An 18,697-nucleotide genomic window follows, 5' to 3' on the forward strand; every position below is an offset into this window, starting at 1 on the left:
CATTCTGACAAGACTGAGGTGATATATCTCATAGTTTTGATTTGCATTTTATTGCCGATTAGCTATGTTTAGCATCTTTGTGCATTCTGGCTGTCTATCTGTATTTTTTCCTTGGAAAAATGTCTATTTAAGTCTTCTCATTTTTTAAAAAAATATTTTGGGTGCAGTTCTGATATTGAGTTGTATGTGCTGTTTCTGTAGTTTAGATATGAACCCTTGCTTGGTCATCTTTTTGGTGTTAACCTCTTAGCATGTGCAAATATTGTCTCTCCTTCAGCAGGTTGTCTTTTCATTTTGTCTTTGGTTTCCTTTGCTGTGCAAAATCTTTTAAGTTTAGTGAAGTCCCATTTGTTTATTTTTGCTTTTGTTTCATTTGCCTTAGTAGACTGAACGCAAAACTGTTGCTATCATTTATGTTGAAGAATGTTCTGTATTTTCCTCTCGGGGTTTTATGGTCCTACATTTAGGTCTTTATTCAGTTTTGCGTTAATTTTATATACGGTGTGCTAAAATACTCTAATTTTATTCTTTTCCATGTAGCTGACCAGTTTTCCTAGTACCACTTATTGAAGAGACAGTTCTTTCTCCATATTGCCTGCTTTGTTATAAATCAATTAAATATACGTGTGTGGGCTTATTTCTGGGATCTCTATTCTATTCCAGTGATCTTTGTGTCTGTTTTTGCTCCGGTCCGATGCTCTTTGATTACTGTCGCTTTGCAGTATAATCTGAAGTCAAGGTGCCTGATGCCTCCAGCTCTGTTCTTTCTCAAGATTGTTTGGCTATTTGGGGTCTTTGTGTTTCTATACAAATTTTAAAATTACTTTTTCAAGTTCTATGAAAATGCTTTGGTATTCTGATAGGGATTGCATTAAATCTGTAGATTGTCTTTGGCAGTATTGTTATTTAAACAGTATTAATTCTTCCAGTCCATGCACCTGCTATATTTTCTCATCTTTTTCTGTTGCCTTCAACTTCTTTCACCAATGGCTGATAGATTTCTGAGTACATGTCTTTTACTTGCTTAGGTGTGTTTGTTCCTAGGTATCTTATTCTTTTTGGTGTGATTGCATATGGTATTGTTTTCTTAATTTTTTTCTTTCTGACAGCTTTGAGTTTTGTTTTTTTCTTCTTTTTCTAATTCCTTCAGGTGTAATGTTAGGTTGTTTATTTGATATTTTTCTTATTTCATAAGAATAAGCTTGTATCACTATAACTTCCCCCTGTGAACTGCGTTGGCTGTGTCCTATAGATTTTGGATCACTGTGTGTTCATTTTCATTTCTCTTGGGTATTTTTAGAATCCCTCTTTAATTTCTTCACTGTTCCTTTCTTCCCCTATTCATCTGTGATGTGAGGACTCTCTTTAATATGATGTTTGGATTTCTTTCAGTTGTGCGTGTGTGTGTGTGTGTGTGATTATTTAAGTTGCTGAGCTCTTAGTTTCACGTGGACACTAACAACCCTGCATTGTTACTCTGCTCCCCCACAGTTACTGAATTTGACCTTATATTTTACATCTACTTGTTTTGTGTGTCCCTTAACTTCTTACTGTGAATATAGATGATTTTATTACTGTTTTCTTTCATCCTTCCTGTTAGCTGTGTACATGGTTGATTTACTGCCTTTGTTGAATATTTGCCTTATCCAATGAGGTTTTTCCTTTAGTAAGTTTCCTTTCCTAATTTTTATGTTTCAGTCGTGGTCTTTTCTTTTTCACTGAGAAAAGCCCCTTTAAGATTTCTCATAAAGCTGGTTTGGCGATGCTGAGCTCTTTTAGTTTTGCTTCTCTGTAAAACTTTAGATCTCACCATCAAATCTGAAGGAGAGCCTTGCTGGGTAGAGTATGTTTGGTTATAGGCTTTTCCCTTTCATGACTTTAAATATACCATGCCACTCCCTTCTGGCATGCAGAGGTTATCCTGAAAAGTCAGCTGAGAACTTAATGCAAGTTCTCCTGTTTGTAACTTGTTGCTTTTCCTTTGCTCCTTTTAATAGTGTCTTTTTATCTTTATTTTTTTGCCATTTTAATTACAATGAGTCTTGGTGTGGTCCTCTTTGGGTTGATCCTGTTTTGGCCTTACTGTGTTTACTGGACTTGGATGTCTGTTTTCTTTCCCAGGTTACGGAAGTTTTCAGCTCTTATGTCTTCAGGTATGCTCTACACTGCTTTCTCTTTCCTTTTTGCTTCTGGGACCAGTATAATGCAAATATTAGTACACTTGATGTTTCACATGTCTGTTCAACTTTCTTCATTTCATTTTAATCTATTGTTTTACAGTTCATCTTCAGTGATTGCCAGTACTCTGTCCTTCAGTTTTCTGATTCATTCCTCTGTGTCATTTAGTCTACAGTAGTTTCCTTTTAGTGTATTTTTCATTTCAGTTATTGTATTCCTCATCTCTGTTTTGTTGTTCTTTAATGGTCTAACTCTTTTTTAAAAAATTCTAACTTCCTGCTCTGGTCATCCATTCTTCTGAGTTCTTTGATCATCTTTATAGTCATTACCTTGAACTATATTTTGAGGAGATTGGCTATCTCCACTTCACTTAGATCTTCTTCTGAGTTCTTATCTTGTTCCCTCATTTGGATCATGTTTCTGTGTCACCTCATTTTTCTTAACTTGCTGTTTTTATTGCTATGTATGTAGTAGGTTCGTTACATTTCCTGACCTTCGAGAAGTGGCCTTTTGTAGGAGAGGTCCTATGTATCCCAGCAGCCCACTGTCCCCTGGTCACTAGAACTATATGTTCTAGGTGTACCCCCTATGTGGGCTACTTGGGCTCTTCTGTTGTGGTGGGGTGACTACTGTGGGTGGTCTGGTAGGCTTGGCTGCCCCCAGACTGCTTGTTTGCCAGACTCTGGCTTGTATGGAAGCTGTCTGTGCTGCTTGGTGAGGCTAAATCATAAGGCAGCTGGCTGCACAACTCTGGGGGACACCAAATCTAGTGCTGGTTCACTTATGGGTAGAATTGCAGTCCAGGTGATATCAGGGCTAGTGCCCAGTCACTGCGGTGATGCTGGCTACTGGGAGGAAGACACAGGTCCTGAGTTCTGGCTGCAGGGCCCAGGAGTCTCAGAGTTGGTTTTGGATCACTGTTCCTGACACAGCTATCTGCAGGGTCTGGGGTATCCCTAATCTTGTGCTCTCATTCTGATGGGCAGGGTCAAGACCCAAGTGAGTCCATGGCTGCTTCTGGCCTGCAAGTGAGTGTTCTGGTCACACAGGCTGCTGGGCTGTGGTATTCCTGGAGCTGGTGTGTGCCTGTTGGTGTATGAGGCTGATCCCACTGCTAGAGCAGGTTTGCTGTTGGGTAGGTCCAAGCTCCATCCAGTCCCTGTGCAGTAATCACCTGCCGACGGTGAGACTGATTTCAAGGCCAGAGCAGGCTCACTTGTCAGAGGGGCCAGGGACTCTGGGGCTGGTGCCTCTCCACTTAGGTGTGGAGGCTGGTCCTGGGGCTTTTGGTGGCTGGGCCCATGTCCAGCGGCAGCTGTGCATTGAGAGGGTCTGAAGGCAGCCTGTTTGCTGGTGGATGGGACTATGCCCCTGCTCAGTTAGTTGCTTGGCCTGCAGCATCCTAGTACTTGTGTCTATAGTCTGGTGGAAATGGGTAGGGCTAGGCCCTGAGGCTAAAAGGATAGAGGGAGGATTCTGAAATTATGCTTGCTGGTACCAGTGGCCACGAGGTAGAAGGAGCTCCCCCAGATGGCTGCTGCCGGTGTCTATGTCCCTGAGGCTGTGCTGTAGTTGCCTCTGGACTCTCTGGGAGATTATCCAAGATCAGGAGGTAGGTGTGACCTAGGATCCGTTTAAATGACTGCTTCTGTTCTGATTCTTGGGTCATGTGGGATTTTGTGAGCATTTTTTTTTTTTTTTTTTTTTTTGCGGTACGCGGGCCTCTCACTGTTGTGGCCTCTCCCGTTGCGGAGCACAGGCTCCGGACGCGCAGGCTCAACGGCCATGGCTCACGGGCCCAGCCGCTCTGCGGCATGTTGGATCCTCCCGGAACGGGGCACGAACCTGTGTCCCCTGCATCAGCAGGTGGACTCTCAACCACTGAGCCACCAGGGAAGCCCTGTGAGCATCTTTTAAGTGTGGAATCTCTATTTCCCACAACCCTCTGGCTCTCTGGAAAGTAAGCACCACTGGTCTTCAAAGCCCAACTTTCTAGGAACTCTTCTTTCCAGCACAGGGTCCCTGGGCTTGGGAGCCTGATGTTGGGTTCATACCCCTTGCTACCTGGGTGCACCTCAGAAATTGTAATTATTCTCCCATTTGTGGGCCACCCACCTGGGGGATGGGTCTTGGCTCTGTTGAGATTTTGCCCTTCCTTCCTGTCTTGCCGAGGTGCCTTCCTTGTATCTTTAGCTCTAAAACATCTTTTATGGTAGGTCCCGGCCTTTTTCATCAATTGCTGTTCTGTAAACAGTTGTGACTTTGGTGTGCCCATGAGAGGCATCAGGCTCTGGGTCTTTGAATGCTGCCATCTTGGACAATTTCTCCACTTCATTCTTAAATCATATTATTTAATTTTTCTTAGTATCTTATTTGACTAGTGACAGTTTGAAATTTATTATCACTCATGTTTACTTCTCCTGTTTTAATAAAAGTGAATAGTGCATTCATTCATTTTGAAATGAAGGTAGTGACCTGTGAATTTCCATACCTCAAAAATCAAGGATAGGACAAAAGCCTTTTCTACCTGTGTTACCCTCAAACTCTGCACCCCACACCAGCTTGGGGATTAACCTCTTGCACCCATGCTCACCTTCTTTTTTTGGACCGTTAACCATCGCTGCATCGGTGTGTGTGTTGACAAAGTGAACTCTAGTCTTTCCAGTTTTTGTGTTTTGTTTTTTGGATTAGGGAAGAGTCCTACTATGAATGTACATTTACTGGTCTGCTGAAGTTCATATTAAACCTGTCAAGCACATTACCAGAATTGGAATTGCTTGTATACACACTTTGATAAATTTTAGAGACGATGGTAAAACAGAAGTAAATTGTATTTCAAATCCCACAATATTCTCACACCATGAAAACCCTTCCCTTTTTAATATATTTGTGTGTAGTTTATCTTTATGCCCATACTATATTTTCCAGAGATGGGTAAGTGTTAACGTTTCTTGCTAGCACATTTACGGTATTGTTCAAAGTCAGGCGTTTAGTGATTTAACATGATCATATTTCCATGAACTTGCAAGTACAAAATCTTCTCTCACACTGTCTTTTACTCCCTGCTCTTTTATATTGCCCTCCTAATTATCAGTCCTGGTCTTTCTTTATGTTCTTCATCAACCTGGATGGGTTATACTATTTTCTCCCTTATTCAAGACCAATAGAATAGAATAGAACACCCAAAAATAAACCCTGATATATGGCCAAATGGTTTTTGACAAGTTGCCAAGTCTTTTCAAAGTAGAAAGGATAGTATTTTCAACAAATGATGCTGAGAAGTCTTGTTGTCAACATGCAAAAGAAGGAAGATGGACCCTTACCTAACATCATATGCAAAAATTAATGAAAACATATCAAAAAACTAAATATAAGACCTAATAAAATAAAAAGTCTTAAAAGAAGACACAGGACAAGAGCTTCATGACATTGTATTTGGCAGTGATTTCCTCAATATGAAACGAAGGAACAACAAAAGTACAGCTAACAAAAAAATAAACAATTTGCAGTACATATTTTAAAAAATGTGTATCAAAGGAATGTAAACAGAATAAAATGGCAACCCACAAGATGGGAGAAAACATTTGAAAGCCATCTATGTGACAAGAGATTTCTATTCAGAATATACAGAGAACTCCTACAACTCAACAAGAAGCAAACACCCTGATTCAAAAATGGATAAAAGACTTGAATAGATGGTTCCTCAAAAAGAGGTACAAATGACTAAGCACTTGAATAGATGCTCCATATCACTAAATGCATGTTTATATATTTGTGTGCATGCATACACACACAAGCACACACACACATACACAAGCAGAAAACAAGTATTGGTGAGGATGTGAGGGAGTTGGAAGCGTTGTGCTCTGTCAGTGGGAATGTAGAATGATACAGCTGCTTTGCAAAAGAGTATGGCAATTTTTCAGATATTGAAAAATAGAATTACTACATGATCCAGGAATTGTACTATGAGGTATACCCAAAGGAATTGAAATCAAGGTCTTAAAGTAATATTTGTACTCCAGTGTTTAGAGCAGTAATAATCACAGTAGCTAAAATATGAAAGCAACCTAAATGTTCATCCACTAGTTCCTGGATAAGCAAAGTGTGGTATACCCATATAATACAATATTATTCAGTGTTAAGAAGGAAAAGATCTAGGAATATGCTACAACATGGATGAATCCTGAGGAAATTTAGCTACCAAATATGCCATTTTTGTGACTTTTAGTGAGTCATAACAATGCAACTACTTATTTCAATTTTATGGGGTACTTAGTGTAGTCAAAACCATAGAAATTGGGAGGGTAATGATGCTTTTCAGGTGGTTATGGAACAAAAAGGAAAGTTATGTTTAAAGGATATAGAGTTACAGTTTTAAAACTTAGAAAAGAATTAGAAAGATAAATGGCGATGTTGATTGCCCAATAATATGAATGTATTTAATATCACTGAACGGTGCATTTTATAATAACTAACATGTTATATTTTATGTTATTTGATTTTACCAACATACAAAATTGGGAAAGAATGTAGTATCAGGAAAGGGAGTGGACCTGGGATAGAGCAGAGAGTAATCAGAAGGGTGAGACACTGCATATGTTGAAGAAGAGGCGAGAGTCTTCACTGGCCAGAAGAGACTTTATAAAAAAAAAAAATTACTCTGAAGGTGCATTAAATAGATATCTGTGGGTGTACTGCTATCTCCCATGGGTTATCTTAAAGAGTCTTTACTAAAGTCCATAAGGCTTGTTGAGGCTTTTTTAAAAACTGGATTCCCTAGGAGATAATTAGAGGGTGGTACTTAAGTCTATGTCTAGGTTGACAGATTTTGCAGGGAAGACGAATCTGAGAACAGTGGAGGTCCTGAGAGTGTAAGTACATGGAAATTGGAAAAAATAATAATAAAGGGAATTAGGAAAACTTTTGACTTCGAAGGTCATGTATTACTGAGTCAGACCTGAGGTTTCTAAGGAGTTATATACACAGTTGCTATTTGGATTGCTTGTTGATGAAGATCAGTGGAAAAACTAGAGTCGTTTCCAAGTGTAGATAAGATATAATGAGAGGATGGAGGTGGGAAGTAGGGAGGCCCAGAGAAAAGTGGGAAGGTCATACTGGGCCAAGATGGTGGTAATATCCAGCAGAACGGATGGTAGGGCAGACTGTGGTTTCATCTTTTTTATTTCGGCTCCCCACCTCATCCTTAATAATTCTTTGGGAATATTTCATTGCTCTGTGATGCAGGCACAGAATTCGAGTAAGGAGACTACACCCTCAGCGTCCAGCTGTCTGAGTCCTCAGTGTGCTTCAAATGATGGAGAACTATTGCTTCTTTATGAGAAGAGTTAGTACCTCGTAGCTAAGCTTTAACTGCAGCTTATGCAGGATTGATTCCAATTTATATATACTGTTGGCATGGAGGTTCCTCCTCCTCTTTTCTTGACCATTATGAAATGAATCTATATTTCTCAATATTTGTGTATATCAGATAAATACATTAAGTAAAGGAATCTTATATATTGCTCCCTGCATAGTTTGCCCTTTCTTGTTTCTCTTTTACCTTTACTAAATTAGCACAGGGAGAGACCGTGAAATGTTCTGATCAGGAGAGATTAGAACATCATATTTCTAGAGAGGTTGGTTGGACAGAGCAGGGGTCCCAGTGAGAATCAAAGCTTCTGTTTCTACTTGGAAGTGTACCTGTATAGAGTAGAGGGCTCCAGGAAATATCCTAGAATATTGCAATGTCCCTGCGGGAGATCATTAAGAGAGGCAGGATCTGGTCCCAGATCAGTGTACTATGACATGTTTGTCAGTCATCTGGTGTGAGATTCTCAGAGCCAATCCCATATGGTAAGGCTGAGGGCAGAGTATGAAGAACCTGTGAAAGCCTTTGATTGAATGTTAAAGATGAAGCTCTGATTTTGGGGAGAATTTTCTTACCTGACCGAATGTCACCCTTCTGTGGGGATGAGATTCTGTGCTTTTCTTCTCTTGATGACCGCTGACTGAAAGTCATTAGAGGATCATGTCTAGACAGCATTCTTTATTTAATTTCTTAAAGAAGAAAACATAGAAAACATTTTTATCCACTTTCAAATTGAGGATCAAGGGGAATGACATCAGTGAAAATGTCAGAGTAGGGAGCTCTAGCTTGTGTCCATCACCAGAAACACTGACATACGTGGTAAAACCTGTCAGAATGATCTTATCAACACATGTAAGTTTTCTTTTCTTTTCAGCCTGTAGATTTATCTTTCACTGAAACTTAACTTACTACAAGATGTGGAGAATAAACAGGGAAGTAGAAACTGCATTTCCTGATGAGAGAATCACTAAGTCACATTAGTTGTTCTGAGCTATGTCTTACTCACCGTGACTGTAATTAAAAGAAACAAACAAACAAAACACTTTTTTTTGGTAAGTCAGTTCTGACATTTCCTCGTTAAAGACAAGGTAACAGATACAGATTTAGATCTACATACAATGTAGCAAATGTTGATTGTACCTGTGCTGCATATATGAGCATGACCTGCTACAAATCTTCATTATACTTATTGCCACAACTGACAAATTCACTTTGGCCACTCCTGATATGTTGCATGTAAGGAATGCATAGGACACTAACCCCAGCTGGTCACAGGTAAACTCTGCCACGTGGATTACTGCATGTTTTCCTGCTGGAGGACCACACATTCTCGAGTATCATGACTGCAGAGTATGTGGGCTCTTCTTTTTTCTGGATAAAGGTTAGATAATCACCTAATTTTATGAGAAATATATAAATTGTATTTGCATATTCTTCAGGTTTTTATTTATCCATTCTCTTTCAAGTCCTAAGTGCAAATGTTAAAGTTATTTCCAAGAGGGTGGTAAATAAGACAGCTACGTTTATGCTCCAAAATTAGCAATAAAGCATAATACAATTGTAAACGCATTAATGTGTGATTAATATGTAGATACTTATGTAAATACAATTTTAGTAATGCTTTGTGGAGAGCTTCAGAATCTAGGTATTTAAAAAAAAAGAATAAGGAGTTCTTGAAACTCTCAGAGAATTATATAGAAGTCTTTGTGTCTATAAATATCAATCTGGAATAATGCATTTTCTTAGAAATAAACTAGGCATAAAATTGTAGGGAAAAACTTCATGAAATGAAAGAGCATGTGAGATGGACATACAAGAAAAAGAATATTCTCAGAGAATAATGAACAGTGTGAATTTCAGCAGAAGTGTAATACAGATTCAGAGAGTAAAACTTTGGAGAGCCTACTTACGAGTTCCTCATATTGCATCTTTGGAGAGACGGTAGTCATTTGAAACATGATGTTATAAGATGACGTTAACATACTTAAATACTTTCGTTTAGAAATGACCACTTAGAACCAGAATAAATGAAAGAGAGCACAAAATTATGTTTCTGTTGATTTTTGAAGATCTCAGGTGAGTGCTGATAATTTCAATATATATGATGTCGGGCTGATGTAGGGCTTCCCTGGTGGTGCAGTGGTTGAGAGTCCGCCTGCCGATGCAGGGGACACGGGTTCGTGCCCCCGTCCAGGAAGATCCCACATGCCACGAAGCGGCTAGGCCCGTGAGCCATGGCCGCTGAGCCTGCACGTCCGGATCCTGTGCTCCACAATGGGAGAGCCCACAACAGTGATAGGCCCGCATACCGCAAACAAAACAAAACAAAACAAAACCATGATGTCTTTCACTGCAAAATAAAGGAGCTGTTACGGTGGAGGATTCCTGGACTGAATGTCAATATTATGACAATAGTACGAGTGTGTTTCGTGTTTGGGAATTACAATCATTGTTGCTTTTGCTGTGGTCATCCATTTACAATGCTTGGTGTCAGCTGATTTTTCTCTTGTAAAAAAATGCAGTCTGTGTGTGTGGAAAAAAGAAAAGATACATGATGTCTTGATAAAGTTGTATGTAATTTGAGATGGAAAAAAGCATTTCTTTTCTATAATGCTAGGATGCTAATTGGACATTTTTGCAAGAAAGAGATTTCAGGATGCAAATCTCGTGTCTCTAAGGTGGGAAGCCAGTTCATGGCGGAACATTCTATTAAACTTGTGTGAGTGCAGAAATATTTTTTTGGAAGGAAGAGGTCACGAATCCCTTTTTAACAGTTAGTGGTTTATAGTATACCGATTGAGCAAAAGGTCTATTTCTGAACTTTAGAAAAAAATAATATAGTTTTTCTGCATTTATATTATGCAGCTGATGTAGAATTTCAAAAATTCTTTATTTTGAAAAACAATGTAATCAATTTGACATAATTCATATATATTGAACCTGTGGTACACACACACAATAAAACTTACATTCAAAAAATCTTTTTCACTTAAGAAATATTTTCTAGTGTAGTTGATTTACAACGTTGTGGTATTTTAAAATACATGTTTATTAGAGTATAATTGCTTTATAACACTGTATTAGTTTCTGCTTTACAACAAAGTGAATCACCTATATGTATACATATATCCCCATATCCCCCCGTCTTGAGGCTCCCTCCCAGACTCCCTATCCCACCCCTGTGGGGGACATACAGCACCGAGCTGATCTCCCTGTGCTATGCGGCAGCTTACCACTAGCTCTTTTACATTTGGTCGTCTATATATGTCAGTGCTACTCTCTCACTACGTCCCTGTCTCCCCTTCAGCCCTGTGTCCTGAAGTCCGTTCTCTACATCTGTGTCTTTATTCCTGCCCTGTCACTAGGTTCATCAGTACCATTTTTCTGAATCCCATATGTATGTGTTCATGTACGGTATTTGTTTTTCTCTTTCTGACGTACTTCACTCTGTATGACAGACTCTAGGTCCAACAACCTCACTACAAATAACTCAATTTTGTTCCTTTTTATGGCTGAGTAATACTCCATTGTATATATAGGCCACATCTTCTTTCTATATTCATCTGTCGATGGACATTTAGGTTGGTTCTATGTCCTGGCTATTGTAAATAGTGCTACAGTGAACATTGTGGTACATGTATCTTTTTGAATTATGGTTTTCTCCGGGTATATGCCCAGTAGTGGGATTGCTGGGTCATATGGTAGTTCTATTTTTAGCTTTTAAGGAACCTCCATATTGTTCTCCATAGTGGCTGTATCAGTTTACATTCCCACCAACAGTGCAGGAGGGTTCCCTTTTCTCCACACCCTCTGCAGCCTTTATACATTATTGTATTAATTTCTGCTGTGCAGCAAAGTGATTCATTCATATATATATATATATACATATATATATATATATTCTTTTCCATTATGGTTTATCACAGGGTACTGAATATAGTTTCCTCTGCTATACAGTAGGGCTTTGTGGCTTGTCCATCCTATGGAGAATAGTTTGCTTCTGCTATTCTGAAACTCCCAATCTTTCCATCACTCTCTCCTTGGCAACCACAACTCTGTTTTCTATATCTGTGTGTTTGTTTCTGTTTTGCTGACATGTTCATTTGTGTCCTGTTTTCGATTCCACATGTAAGTGATATTATATGGTATTTTCCTTTCTCTTTCTGACTTACTTCACTATCATTAGTATCATTAGTATCATCTCTATGTCCATCCATGTTGCAGCAAATGGCATTATTTCATTCTTTTTTATGTCTGAGTAATATCTATTGTATACGTATACCACACTTTCTTTATACATTCATTTTTCAAAGAACATTTAGGTTGTTTCCATGTCTTGGCTATTATAAATAGTGCTGCTATGAACATAGGGTTTTATATATTTTTTTGAATTATAGTTTTGTCTAGATATATGTCCACAAGTGGGATTGCTAGATCATATGGCAACTCTCTTTATAGTTTTTTTGAGGAACCTCCATACTGTTTTCCATAGTGACTGCACCAACTTACATGGCCACCAACAGTGTAGAAGGGTTCCCTTTTCTCTATACCCCATCCAGCATTTGTTAATTGTAGATTTTTTTAATGATGGCCATTCTGATCAGTGTGAAGTGATACCTCATTGTAATTTGGATTTGCATTTCTCTAATAATTAGTGATGATTAGCATCTTTTCATGTGCCTATTGGCTATCTGTATGTCTTCTTTAGAGAAATGTTTATTTAGGTCTTCTACCCATTTTTCCATTGAGTTATTTGTTCTATTGTTATTGAGTTGTATGAGCTCTTTGTATAGTTTGTAAATTAAGCCGTTGTCAGTCTCATCATTTGCTAGTATTTTCTCCCAGCCCATAGGTTGTATTTTCATTTTGATTATGGTTTCCTTTGCTGTGCAAAAGCTTATAAGTTTCATTAGTTCCTGTTTCTTTTTTGCTTTTACTGTAAGTCCCCTACATATGAACAAGGTGTGTTCCAAGAGTGCGTTTGTAAGTCCAATTTGTTTGTAAGTCCAACAAAGTTAGCCGAGCTACCCAGGTTACACAGTCGGCTATACGGTATTGTACCGTAATAGGTTTATAATACTTTTCACAGAAACAATACATAAGAAGCAAACACAAAAACAAAGAAAACATTTTTAGCCTTACAGTACAGTAACTTGAAAAGTACAGTAATACAGTACAACAGCTGGGATACTGGGGCTGGCATCAAGGGAACAGGCGAGAAGAGTTACTGATTGGAGGAGGGAGAGGAGGTGGGAGATGGTAGAGGTGAAGGATTATCAGCAGTGGGAGAGAGGGGGCAAGCTCCAATTTCACTCATACCTGACATTGATGACACAGGTTCTGGTTCCTTGCTGGATTTAATTCTATCTACCCTCTTGAAAAAATGCTCCATTGATGTCTGGGTTGTAGCTCGTTTCTTCTCATCATAGATGATGACACGGTAGCACTGGTTTGCATTCTGAATGGCTGCTGCCACCTTTGGGTACCATTGTAGGTTCGAGCCCTGTGCCTCAAAAACTTACAGTGCCTCCTCAAATTTAGAAGATTCCCTTGCCATTTCCTGTGTCGTGAATCTCTTCAGTTCTTCAGTTACTTCTTCTTCCTCCTGTCCCTCTTCATCCTTTCTCTGCACCTCCAATTCCATCAGTAAGCTCCTCATGTTGCACAGCAAGGAGTTCAATGAAATTGTCCTCTTGAAGATCTAGCTCCAGCTTCTCGCTGAGGGTCACTACATTGCTGAAGACCTCTTCAGACTTCTGATCTACCTTCTCAAATCCACAAACATCATGAACAAACTGTGGGCAAAGGTTCTTCCAAACCCCATTCATGGTGACCACCATACACTCACACCATGCAAAGCCAATGTTTTTTATGGCCTTGTAGATGTTATAGTCCTTCCAAAGTTGTCCCTAGGTTCTTCCTGATTTGTCACTTACCTTTACTGCCTCACAAAAAGTGTGACATAAATAATATTTCTTGAAAGTTGCTATAACTCCCTGGTCCATAGGATGGATGAGCAATGCAGTATTCGGTGACAGATGCACTACTTTGACGTTGGGAAAAGTCATCCATGAATGGGGGGTGGCCCAGAGCATTGTCGAGCAGCAAAAGAATGTTTTTCTGGGACGTCCTTCTCGGAGCAATATTTCTCTACATCTGGGATAAAGTGGTGGCAAAACCAGTCCTGGATCGTGGCCTGTGTAATCCAGGATTTGGGGTTATGCTTCCACACAATAGGAAGAGAGTCATTCGCTATGTTTTTAAGGGTTCTTGGGTTCTCTGAATGATGAACTAAGAGAGGCTTCAGCTTCATATCACTGGAAGAATTGCCACCAAACAACAGTTAGCCTATCCGTTGCTGCTTTACAGCCCGGCATCAACTTTTCCTTCTTACTGATGTAACTTCGGTCTGGCATCCTCTTCCAGTACAGTTGTGTCTCATCCACATTAAACACCTGGTTGGGTAAATGCACACCATTATCAGTAATTTCTCAAAGTGTTTCAGGAAGTTCCTGGACAGCTACCCTATCTGCACCTGCTGCCTCTCCACTTACTTTTACCTTGTTGAGGTTGGCTCTACCCTTGAACCGATGAAAACAGCCATGGCTGGCATTAAAAAATATGCCTTCTGATTCTTTCCCGTGTTTCTTCTTCAAGTCTTCATAAAGGCTTTTAGCTTTCTCTTGAGTCACCATTAATCTGAGCAGGATTTAGCACTGATGTTGATCCTGCATCTGCACACTGAGAAGTTTCTCCATCTCCTCCATCACTTTTCCATGCTTCTTTGATATTTTGTCATGAACATTGAGTATTATATTGGCTGTGGGTTTGTCATAAATAGCTTTTATTATGTTGAGATATGTTTCCTTTATACCCATTTTGGTAAGCGTTTTTATCATGAATGGATGTTGAAGTTTCTCAAATGCTTTTTCGGCATCTATTGAGATGATCATTTGTTTTGTGTTTTTCCTTTGTTGATGGAGTGTATCATGTTGATTGATTTGCATATGTTGAAACAACTTTGTGACACGGGGTTGAATCAAATTTGATCATGGTGTATGATCCTCTTATGTGTTGTTGGATTCAGTTTTCTAATATTCAGTTGAGAATTTTTGCATCCATATTTATCAGAGATATTGGCCTGCAGTTTTCTTTTTTGGTAGTGTCTTTCTCTGTGTTTTTTTTTTTTTTTTTTTTTTGTCTTTATTGAATTTGTTACATTGTTGCTTCTGTTTTATGTTTTGGTTTCTTACTTGTGAGGCATGTGGGATCTTAGCTCCACCACTAGGGATTGAACCCACACCCCCTGTACTGGAAGGCGAAATCTTAACTGCAGGACCACCAGAAAAGTCCCCATCTGTGGTTTTTTTTTTCAGTAAATTTCTTTCTTTATTTATTTTTGGATGTATTGGGTGTTCGTTGCTGTGCACGGGCTCTCTCTAGTTGTGGCGCGTGGGGGTTACTCTTCGTTGTGGTGTGCGAGCTGTTCACTGCACTGGCTTCCTTTTTGCAGAGCATGGGCTCTAGGTGCGTGGGCTTCAGTAGTTGTGGCTATCAGGCTCAGTAGTTGTGGCTTGTGGGCTGTAGAGCACAGGCTCAGTAGTTGTGGCACACAGGCTTAGTTGCTCCACGGCATGTGGGATCTTCCCGGATCAGGGCTTGAACCTATGTCCCCTGCATTGGCAGATGGATTCTTAACCACGGTGCCACCAGGGAAGTCCCCCCCATCTGGTTTTGATATCAGGGTGATGGTGGCTTCATAGAATGTCATTGGATGTATTCCTTACTCTTCAATCTTTTCAAAGAGTTTGAGAAGAATCAGTGTAAGTTTTGCTTTGTATATTTGGTAGAATTTGCCTGTGAAACCATCTGATCCTGGATTTTTGTTGGTAGGGAGTTTTTGTAAATTACAGATTCTGTTTTGCTTTTAGTGATCAGTCTGTTCAAGTTATCTATTTCTTCTTGATTCAGTTTTGTTTGGCTGTAAAAAAACAACATATATTTTTAAGTTATGTTAGCAGCTAAATACTTACCATGTATTAGACCACAAAAGAGCAAAGGAAATAATATTAAAATATTTTTTCAAATAGAAAAAGTATTGAAATATTTTTAAGAAATTGGGATAATAATACTAGTTATAGTAATGACAAATTGTTCTGAACTTAAACACTACTTTATCTAAGATGCATATTATATGCTTATCGTTTTACTGTTTTTAAATACATGGAATGTTTTCTCCTTTCTAATGTAATTCTTTTATTTTACCTGTATATTGGGAAAAAATTTTAGTTGCACATAATATAAAAAATTACACTTTAATAGGAGACATTAATCCATTTACATTTGCTGTAGTATTGAAAATACTTAGGTTTAGAGTTACCATGTTATTGAGTACTCTATTTTATTTATTTATTTTTAAAAATATTTAATTTGGGGGAGGTATAAATTATTTTATTTATTTATTTATAGCATCTTTATTGGACTATAATTGCTTTACAATGGTGTGTTAGTTTCTGCTGTATAACAAAGTGAATCAGCTATACATATACATATATCCCGATTTCTCCTCCCTCTTGCGTCTCCCTCCCACCTTCCCTATCCCACCCCTCTAAGTGGTCACAAAGCACTAAGCTGATCTCCCCGTGCTATGCAGCTATTTCCTACTAGCTATCTATTTTACATTTGGTAGTATATATAAGTCCACGCCACTCTCTCACTTCGTCCCAGCTTACCCTTCCCCCTCCCCATGTCCTCAAGTCCATTCTCTACGTCTGCGTCTGTATTCCTGCCTGCCCGTAGTTTCTTCCCAACCATTTTTTTCTCTTTTTTTAGATTCCATATATATGTGTTAGCATACAGTATTTGTTTTTGTCTTTCTGACTTACTTCACTCTGTATGACAGACTCTAGGTCCATCCGCCTCACTATAAATAACTCAATTTAGTTTCTTTTTATGGCTGATAATATTCCATTTTATATTGAAGATGTGCAAAATCTTCTTTATCCATTCATCAGTTGATGGACACTTAGGTTGCTTCCATGTCCTGGCTATTGCAAATAGAGTTGCAATGAACACTGTGGAACGTGACTCTTTTTGAATTATGGTTTTCTCCAGGTATATGCCCAGTAGTGGGATTGCTGTGTCATACGGTAGTTCTATTTTTAGTTTTTTAAGGAAGCTCCATACTGTTCTCCATAGTGGCTGTGTGTCAATTTACATTCCCACCAACCGTGCAAGAGGGTTCCCTTTTCTCCACACCTCTGCAGCATTTATTGTTTGTAGATTTTTTGAATGATGGCCATTCTTACCTGTGTGGGATAATACCTCATTATAATTTTGATTTGCATTTCTCTAATGATCAGTGATGTTGAGCATTCTTTCATGTGTTTCCTGGCAATCTGTATATCTTCTTTGGAGGAATGTCTAATAGGTCTTCTGCCCATTTACGGATTGGGTTGTTTGTTTCTTTGATATTGAGCTGCATGGGCTGCTTGTAAAGTTTGGAGATTAATCCTCTGTCAGTTGCTTCATTGGCAAATATTTTCTCCCATTCTGGGGGTTGTCTTTTCGTCTTGTTTACGTTTTCCTTTGCTGTGCAAAAGCTTTGAAGTCTCATTAGGTCCCATGTTTTTATTTTTGTTTTTATTTCCACTTCTCTAGGAGGTGGGTCAAAAAGGATCTTGCTCTGATTGACGTCATAGAGTGTTCTGCCCATGTTTTCCTCTAAGAATTTTATAGTGTCTGGTTTACATTAAGTCTTTAATCCATTTTGAGTTTATTTTTGTGTATGGTGTTAGGGAATCTTCTAATTTCATTCTTTTACTTGTAGCTGTCCAGTTTTCCCAGCATCACTTACTGAAGAGGCCGTGATTTCTCCATTGTAAATTCTTGCCTCCTTTATCAAAAATAAGGTGACCATATGTGTATGGGTTTACCTCTGGGCTTTCTCTCCTGTTCCATCTATCTATATTTCTGTTTTTGTGCCAGTACCATACTGTGTTGATTACTGTAGCTTTGTAGTATAGTCTGAAGTCAGGGATCCTGATTACTCCAGCTCCGTTTTTCTTCTCAAGATTGCTTTGGCTGTTCGGGGTCTTTTGTGTTTCCATACAAATTGGGAAATAATTTGTTGTAGTTTTCTGGAAGATGCCATTGGTAGTTTGATAGGGATTGCATTGAATTTGTAGATTGCTTTCTGTAGTATAGTCATTTCACAATGTTGATTCTTCCAATCCAAGAACATGGTATATCTCTCCACCTGTTTGTGTCATCTTTGATTTCTTTCATCGGTGTCTTATAGTTTTCTGAGTAAAAGTCTTTTGTCTCCTTAGGTAGATTTATTCCTAGGTATTTTATTCTTTTTGTTGCATGAGTAAATGGGAGTGTTTCCTTAATTTCTCTTTCAGACTTTTCATCTTTAGTGTATGGGAATGAAAGAGATATCTGTACATTAATTTTGTATCCTGCAGCCTTACAAAATTCATTGATTAACTCTAGTAGGTTTCTGGTAGCACCTTTAGGATTCTCTATATGTAGTATCATGTCATCTAGTGGCAAACAGTGACAGCTTAACTTCTTCTTTTCCGATTTAGATTCCTTTTATTTCTTTTTCTTATCTGATTGTTGTAGGTAAAAATTCTCTGGGTTTAGCCCACAGAGAAGTGGCTGTGTGCATTGGGGCTGTGTACAAGATGAAGGCTGCTGCAAGAAAAAGTGAACACAAGGGCATCTTTGTCCGTCTTGCTTCTGCAGAATACAAAGTTTCAGATTTGTTGCATTTTTAGTTGAAAGTTTATTATAAATTTTTACTTAAAAAAGAGAAAACTCATAGTGTTTGAACTGACAAAGGCTGCTGTGTTCAAAAATCACAGAAGAGGAGAAACAATAAAGTTGAAACATTCGGTGGACTTGAAGCACCCGCCCACCCCCATACTCCCATCACCACCAAAAATAGAAGAAAAAGCTGTGATTACAAAAGCATCTTTCTGTATGATTTGTGCTTGGGGAGAGATCATGGTAGAATTATGAGCTGCTGAAACTCTTCTTAGATCTCTGACACTGAAGTTATCTACTTAATAGATAGGTTTTCTAAGTTTCTATTTTCATGTTGTCTTACTTAGTAAAGGTGGTTTTCAGTGCTTCCAGAAT

General features: G+C 38.7%; 1 long non-coding RNA gene across 1 annotated transcript in view; it reads left to right on the forward strand.

Annotated features, from left to right (window-relative positions):
• LOC309815277 overlaps nucleotides 1-18,697 on the forward strand; it is a 47,985-nt gene that overhangs the window by 7,350 nt on the left and 21,938 nt on the right. The window lies entirely within an intron of this gene.

The sequence above is a fragment of the Mesoplodon mirus genome, assembly GCF_964341445.2.
Source record: "Mesoplodon mirus genome assembly, chromosome: 14".
NCBI classification, from domain to species: Eukaryota; Metazoa; Chordata; class Mammalia; order Artiodactyla; family Ziphiidae; genus Mesoplodon; species Mesoplodon mirus.